We start from the raw sequence: 6,670 nt of genomic DNA, 5'->3' as shown, positions 1-6,670 counted from the left end.
ATGACAAAAACAAAAACAAACCGTCACAATAAATGATACACATTAGCATTCCTAACAATGTCATAGATTGCTCAGCTCAGGTCAGGCATTTTGCATGAGCAACCCACCACAAGTGATAAATTCTTCAGATTACTTGGAAACACGGATTGCAACAGTGGTGAAAAGGGATCTGCTCAATTCCCAAATCCAAATTAGGTCTCAGAAATTATTGCTTATCTCTCACCAAATCATCAGCAGCCAAACTTTTCCTTTAAACTTTGTGAGGTGAAGATGAAATACTTATGTCGGCATTAAATGGACATCAAAAATTAGTGTCTCCCAACACCCTTTATGCCAGGGTGGGAGAAGCATGCTGAAAGTAGACTATAGACCAAACATGATTGCCACTCAATGCCTCTCTTGCAAACCACAGGACCCAAAATGAGAGAGAGAGAGAGAGAGAGAGAGAGAGAGAGAGAGAGAAAGAAAGGGTGGAAAGGGGGGCATGGGGGGTGGGAGGGATGATGGGACCCATGGTGGTGGAGGATGGGCACTGGTGGAGGGATGGGTATTTGATCACTGTAAAACTGAAACCCAAGCACAAAAATTTGTAAGTCTATAACTGTACCTCATGGTGTTTCACTAATAAAAATTTTTTTTAATTAGTCTCATTTATACATAGTTATACACATAGTTGCTGCAAAAATATGCATTTAGGTACCCTAAAACTTACAGAAAAAATAACTGGGTACAAAATATAAATAAAAGAAAAGAAAGAGAAAGGAGGGAAATGGATGATGCAAGAGATGAGTAGATGTACCATCTTTGCAATTTTTGCTAGTATTAAAAATCATATACCATTTGTATTACTGACCTTTTGCAAATATACTATGTTTTTCAAGTAGTTACTAGTTTCATTTTTCTTTTACAGAAGCAACATTAATTTATACTTTACATAAAATTGAGGAATCAGATTCACATTTCTTCATGTGAATTCATTCTTAATTATTTCATTCTTAATAAGAAGTAATATTTGCTATATCATGATATATTTAGCTATAATATTCAACTAAAGTTTTATACAAATATGTTACTGAATTAAATATTTTTTATATGTATCCCCTAGTCTTCCCACATGCTCTCCATACAGATGACACATGTCATGAGAATATTTGCATATTACACATGGAGTGTGTAGTGATAGGAAAAAATGAACCAAAAAAGTGACAATAACATAACAATAGTAACAAGAATAACTTAATGTAGGATTATTGGAGGCTTTCATGTGTTAATTTTATTTTATATAACCTTCTCTACTACCACAGAAATATGAGACATAGGGAATTTTCATATATTTCATTGTGAAATGAAATACAATTTTGTCTTGGGTAGCTGTAAATAACATATGCCATAATTTATTTCTTTCCTTAGTTGGTTGATATTTCACACCTGATTGCTTTATGAAAATTGAAATATGATGGTAATATATTTTTAAATTTTTTCATTGAGGACAAGATGACTGGCTTAAACTGCAGAATTATCAAGGAAACCCATGTTTGCTGACAGAACTAGTTCCTGGCATTAAAGCAAATGAGAGCAATGCCCATTATTTTCATGTGATCAGTGCCTGCCCCAGGATTCCCCCTTTGAGGGAGGGACTTTTAAACCTGAACTATTCCTTCCAGAAGACTACCCAATGGCAGCCTCTCAAGTATGTTTTATGACCAAAATTTATCATCCTAATGTAGGCAAGTTGGGAATAATATGTTTAATTATTTTAAAAGACAAAGTGGTCCCCAGTTCTGCAGATCCACACAGTTCTGCCATCAATCCAGGCCTTGTTAAATGCTTCCAATCCAGATGATCCATTAGTAAATGATGTAACAGAGCTGTGGAAGACCAACAAAAACTAGACTATAGAAACAGCGCATGGACTAGGCTATATGCCATGAATAATATTTAGATCAATTTGATCATCAAGTGTGCATCACTTCTCCTGTTCTGCCAAGATTTCATTCTTTTTTGTTTGCATTTAATGAACACAGTCTTAGAAACAATACAGAATAAAAGCCCAGACATCTTTAGCCCTTTGGTGATTAAGTGCACACTAGCAAATCTATGTCCTGTGCTGACTCACTGTTGTAAAAGCAGGAGCAGAGGATAGAAGTATCATCTGGAATGTTGCAAAACATTTCAAAGCAGTGGCCCTCACTGCTTTTATTCATTTCCCCTATCATGGTTTAGTATAAAGCACTATGAGTCAGTGTTAGCTGCAGGGGTGTGGGTATTTTTCTTTATTTTATTTTTTTTGAGAAGGGAAGGTAGTTTTATATTTTATATGGCTCCTTTCCCCCTTATTATACTGATCTAATTGCATTGGTTAAAAGCAGCTAACCAGTTCTTTAGAATATGCTCTCTAGCCAAGTCTAACTTTATTTAGACAGTGTAGATGGACAAGCTTGATTGTTCAAACTAAAATGGGCACATTAAACAAACATCACAGCTCTCACTAATAAGGTTATGACTTTGCTGTCAAGTTTAAAATCATCTTTTCAAGAAAAAGCTTGTGACCATTTTGTATAACTTGTCTGGAAACTTCTGTAAATCTTATGTTTTAGTAAAATATTTTCTGGTATTCTAAATATAGTTTTTTCATGGAGAGAAACTTTCCCAAAGAAGAAATTCGAATGGCTAAAAGGCACATGAGAAAATGCTCTACATCACTAATCATCAAGAAGATGCAGATCAAAACAACAATGAGATATCATCTCACACCACAGAGACTGACCCACATCCAAAAGAACAAAAGCAACCAGTGTTGGCGTGGATGTGGTGAGAAAGGGACTCTCCTTCACTGCTGGCGGAAATGCCGACTGGTTCAGCCCTTTTGGAAAACAGTATGGAAAATTCTTAAAAAATTAGAAATTGAGCTTCCATTTGACCCATCAATACCACTACTGGGAATATATTCTGGCAAAGCAAAAAAGTACAGTCGAAATGACATCTGCACTTCTATGTTCATTGCTGCACTATTCACAATAGCCAAAATCTGGAAAATACACAAGTGCCCAAGAACAGATGACTGGTTAAAGAAACTTTGGTACATCTACGCAATGGAGTACTATGCAGCTGTTAGAAAAGACGAAGTCATGAAATTTACATACAAGTGGTACTACATGGAAAGTATCATGCTAAGCAAAATGAGTCAGAAAGAAAGGGACAGACATAGAAAGATTGCATTCATCTGGGGAATATAAAGTAACAAATTGGGAGACTAACACCCAGAAATAGCCGAGATAAGTACCAGGATGTTCACTCCATGGCTTGGAGGCCAGCCACACATGCTGGGGGAGAAGGCAGCTCAGAGAGAGAGGGGAGCACCAAGTAAAGGGTGTTGGGAGAACCTTCCCAGGATGAGAGATGCATGCTGAAAATAGACTATAGACCGAACATGATAGCCACTCAATGCCTCTTTTGCAAACCACAACACCCAAAAGGAGAGAGAGAACAAAAGGGAATGCCCTGCCACAGGGGTGGGGTAGGATGGGAGGGTGGGAGGGTGGGAGGGATGCTGGGAGCATTGGAGGTGGGGAATGGGCACCGGTGGAGGGATGGGTACTCAACCATTGTATAACTGGAACCCAAGAACAAAAATTTGTAAGTCTACAACTGTATCTCATGGTGTTTCACTAATAAAAATTGTTTTTTAAAAAGTTTTTTCATCAAACGTATTTGTCATTAGTCAAATAAGATAACAATTCCTGAAAAAGATCTGCCAATTATACTCATCCCAGGAATATAGACACCTCTTTTACCAGAAACTAGCCAGAAAAAAGATTTTAAGACTTTTTATTTTAGGGCTCAAGCGATATGACAGTGGGTAGGGCATTGGCTTTATATATAGCCAACCTGGGCTCCATCCCCAGCACTCTATATGGTCCTTCAACCCCGTCAGGAGTGATTCCTGGGTGCAGAGCAAGGAGTAAGCCCTGGGCATTGTCAGATGTGGCCCAAATAAAAAAAAAATCAAAGAAGGAGCATCATTTTGTATTTAAATAAGAAAGCATCAAAAGTATCACTACTGTATATACATTTCACAAGATCCCATTCATTTCAGTTTTTCTTTGATGAAATAAATGGGATTTTTTATCTTTTATTTATTTTTTATTAATTGATTGGGTCACAGAGATAATAGAGAAGATGACCCTTACATTCAGCCAACCCCAGCTCAAATCTTAGCAGCACTTATATGACCTAAAGGAAACAAAATATAACATTGATTTACAAGAGTGAAGTGTTTACATGTTTTAGGGTTACACTGTTAACCATACCATATCTATCATCAAAATGCCAATTTCCTCCCACTACCACCACAAGTAACTGTACACCTTTCACTCATTTAGCACAACCCCTGTCCAATTCCCCACCTGGTAATCTCACTTTTGTAGTCAGAGTCTAAGGATCTATATCCATTGAAAATTTTGTTTCCTTATTTTGTTATTACAATTTAACATAGTTATGACAGTGTTAACGTTTAGTGCTAATGTAAAATTACTGCACCCACCCCACCAAAGTGTCCCTATGTCACTTCTAGCCCAATCTTCATTTCTACTCACCTACAAACCCCCAAAATTTTGTTGTCAGTTTTATAATCCAATGCAAAGGTTTTGTCATCCTTCCAGATTATCTGTTCCTTTGTTTAGTCTATAATCCACATGAAGAGATATATACAGCAAGGTATAACAAAAACCCAAAGGAATACAGCGGCAGAACTGATCTACCCAACTGAGTTTGGAGGGTGGGGTTGTTGAAAGGGAGAGCATTTGGGACCTTGGAGAGCTTAGGTGGTTACACTGATAATGGGTGTGATTATGGAATTAGGTACACAGAAAACCATCATTAACAGACCTGTAAACCACAGCATCTCAGTCAATATTTTTAAATGCAAAAATTATACTAAACAGATGGGACCCAGAATGTGGCTCTGGTTCAGTTCATGAGGCCTTGGATTCAGTCCGAGCTCAGGGAGTAAGAAAGGAAGGAAGAGAGGGAGGGAAGGAGGGAGGGAGAGAGGGAGGGAGGGAGGGAAGGAGAGAGGGAGGGAGGGAGGAAGGATTGAAGGGAGGAGAAGAGCAGCATCATAATAGTGTTACAATGACAGTCTATTATTAGGAATGTGTGTGCAGATAGGTTGGAGTCAGAAACAGCCTGGAGGGTGGAGATTACTGTGAACTAACAGTGAGACAAATGAATGAGTCTTCATTCATTCATTCATTCATTCATTCATTTTTTTGTGTGTTATCATCTATAAAATATTTCTAGTCAGTACTTTCCAAAAGCCATAACTGTGTTCCTTTTTTTGAGAGACAGAAATTGGGGCCAAGACAATAAGAGAAAGAATAGGGCATTTGCCTTGCATGTGGCCGACCTGGGTTCAATCCCCAGTGTTCTGTATAGTACTCCAGAACCACTAGGAATGATCCTAGAATGCAGAGTCAGGTGTAAGTCCTGAACACTGCAGGTGTAGCCCCAAAACAAAAACAAAAAAAATGAATAAAAGACAGAAATAAAGATTTTAATTTATGACTTTCATTAATTGTAACATCTTTCATTGCATATAGTTATTCATTTATAGATTCTTGAATTGCAGAAAATGTCTGGTTCACTATTACAACTCGAAAGCCCAGGTCAGTGCCTGACACATTATTTGGTTAAACTTGTGTTGCTTGGATAAATTTTAAAATGACCGCTTTCAAAGAGTTGACAAAGAGTTTGCGAGAAAATAAGAACTTCTGAAACCCAAAGTCAGACCATTTATTTTGTGGTCTTCTTCTGCCTACCAGGCCCAGCAATGAAAGAGCCAAACAGTGATCTCACCCGTAGAACCTGCTGGACTAGTCCAGTCAGTAAGTGAGGTGGTCCAACCACTCACGCCAAACTCTTCTAATGGAGAGTTCCAGAGTTACAGTATGGTATTCAGCAGAAATACATGCTGCTCTTGACATTGAAATCTGCCCTGGTAAGCTAGATTTAATTACCCTGTGGAACTTGGCCAGTTACACTGAGATTATGGCATGTTGAGAAACTTGAACTTTAACCGCCACATAAATAAAAGCACAGGGATCAGGGCCACTCCTTCTTGCTTCTGGGTAATTTCAAAACTTTTTTTTTAAAGAAAATAGTTGCTTTGGAGTCAGTGAGTTTTCTTTTTTTTTTTTCTCTTTGGGTCACAACTGGCGATGTTCAGGGGTTACTCCTGGCTTTGCACTCAGGAATCACTCCTGGAGGTGCTCGGGGGACCATATGGGATGCTGGGAATTGAAATCAGGCCGGCCGCATGCAAGGCAAACGCCCTACCTGCTGTGCTATTGCTCCAGTCCCTGGAGTCAGTGAGTTTTCAACTAGAAGAAAATATGAGTGAAACTGATTCCATTTTTTAACATAGACATTTTCCCAATTTCCTTACTAAGGGAATTTTAACTTATTAAATAATTTCTATGATATAATTCTCTTGATCAATTATCAAAGATAATTTAGATGCAGAGAAAGACAAATGTAAAGTCTGATTCTTCTCAATTCTGTTTTATTTACTATAGCTTAGGAAATTACAAGACTATTAAAATTTATGATATGGGTATAAAAACTTAATACCCACCATCACCACCTAAGTGGCCATGAAACATCACCACTG

General features: G+C 37.8%; 1 pseudogene; it reads left to right on the top strand.

Moving 5' to 3' along the window:
* Positions 1 to 1,494: 1,494 nt before the first annotated feature.
* Positions 1,495 to 2,048, top strand: LOC130026517 (ubiquitin-conjugating enzyme E2 N-like; annotated as a pseudogene).
* The last annotated feature ends 4,622 nt before the right edge of the window (positions 2,049 to 6,670 follow it).

This window comes from Sorex fumeus, unplaced genomic scaffold (assembly GCF_029834395.1).
Source record: "Sorex fumeus unplaced genomic scaffold, SorFum_2.1 ptg000034l, whole genome shotgun sequence".
Lineage (NCBI taxonomy): Eukaryota > Metazoa > Chordata > Mammalia > Eulipotyphla > Soricidae > Sorex > Sorex fumeus.
Note: the sequence above shows the minus strand (reverse complement) of the source record. Positions and strands in the feature narration are given on the sequence as shown.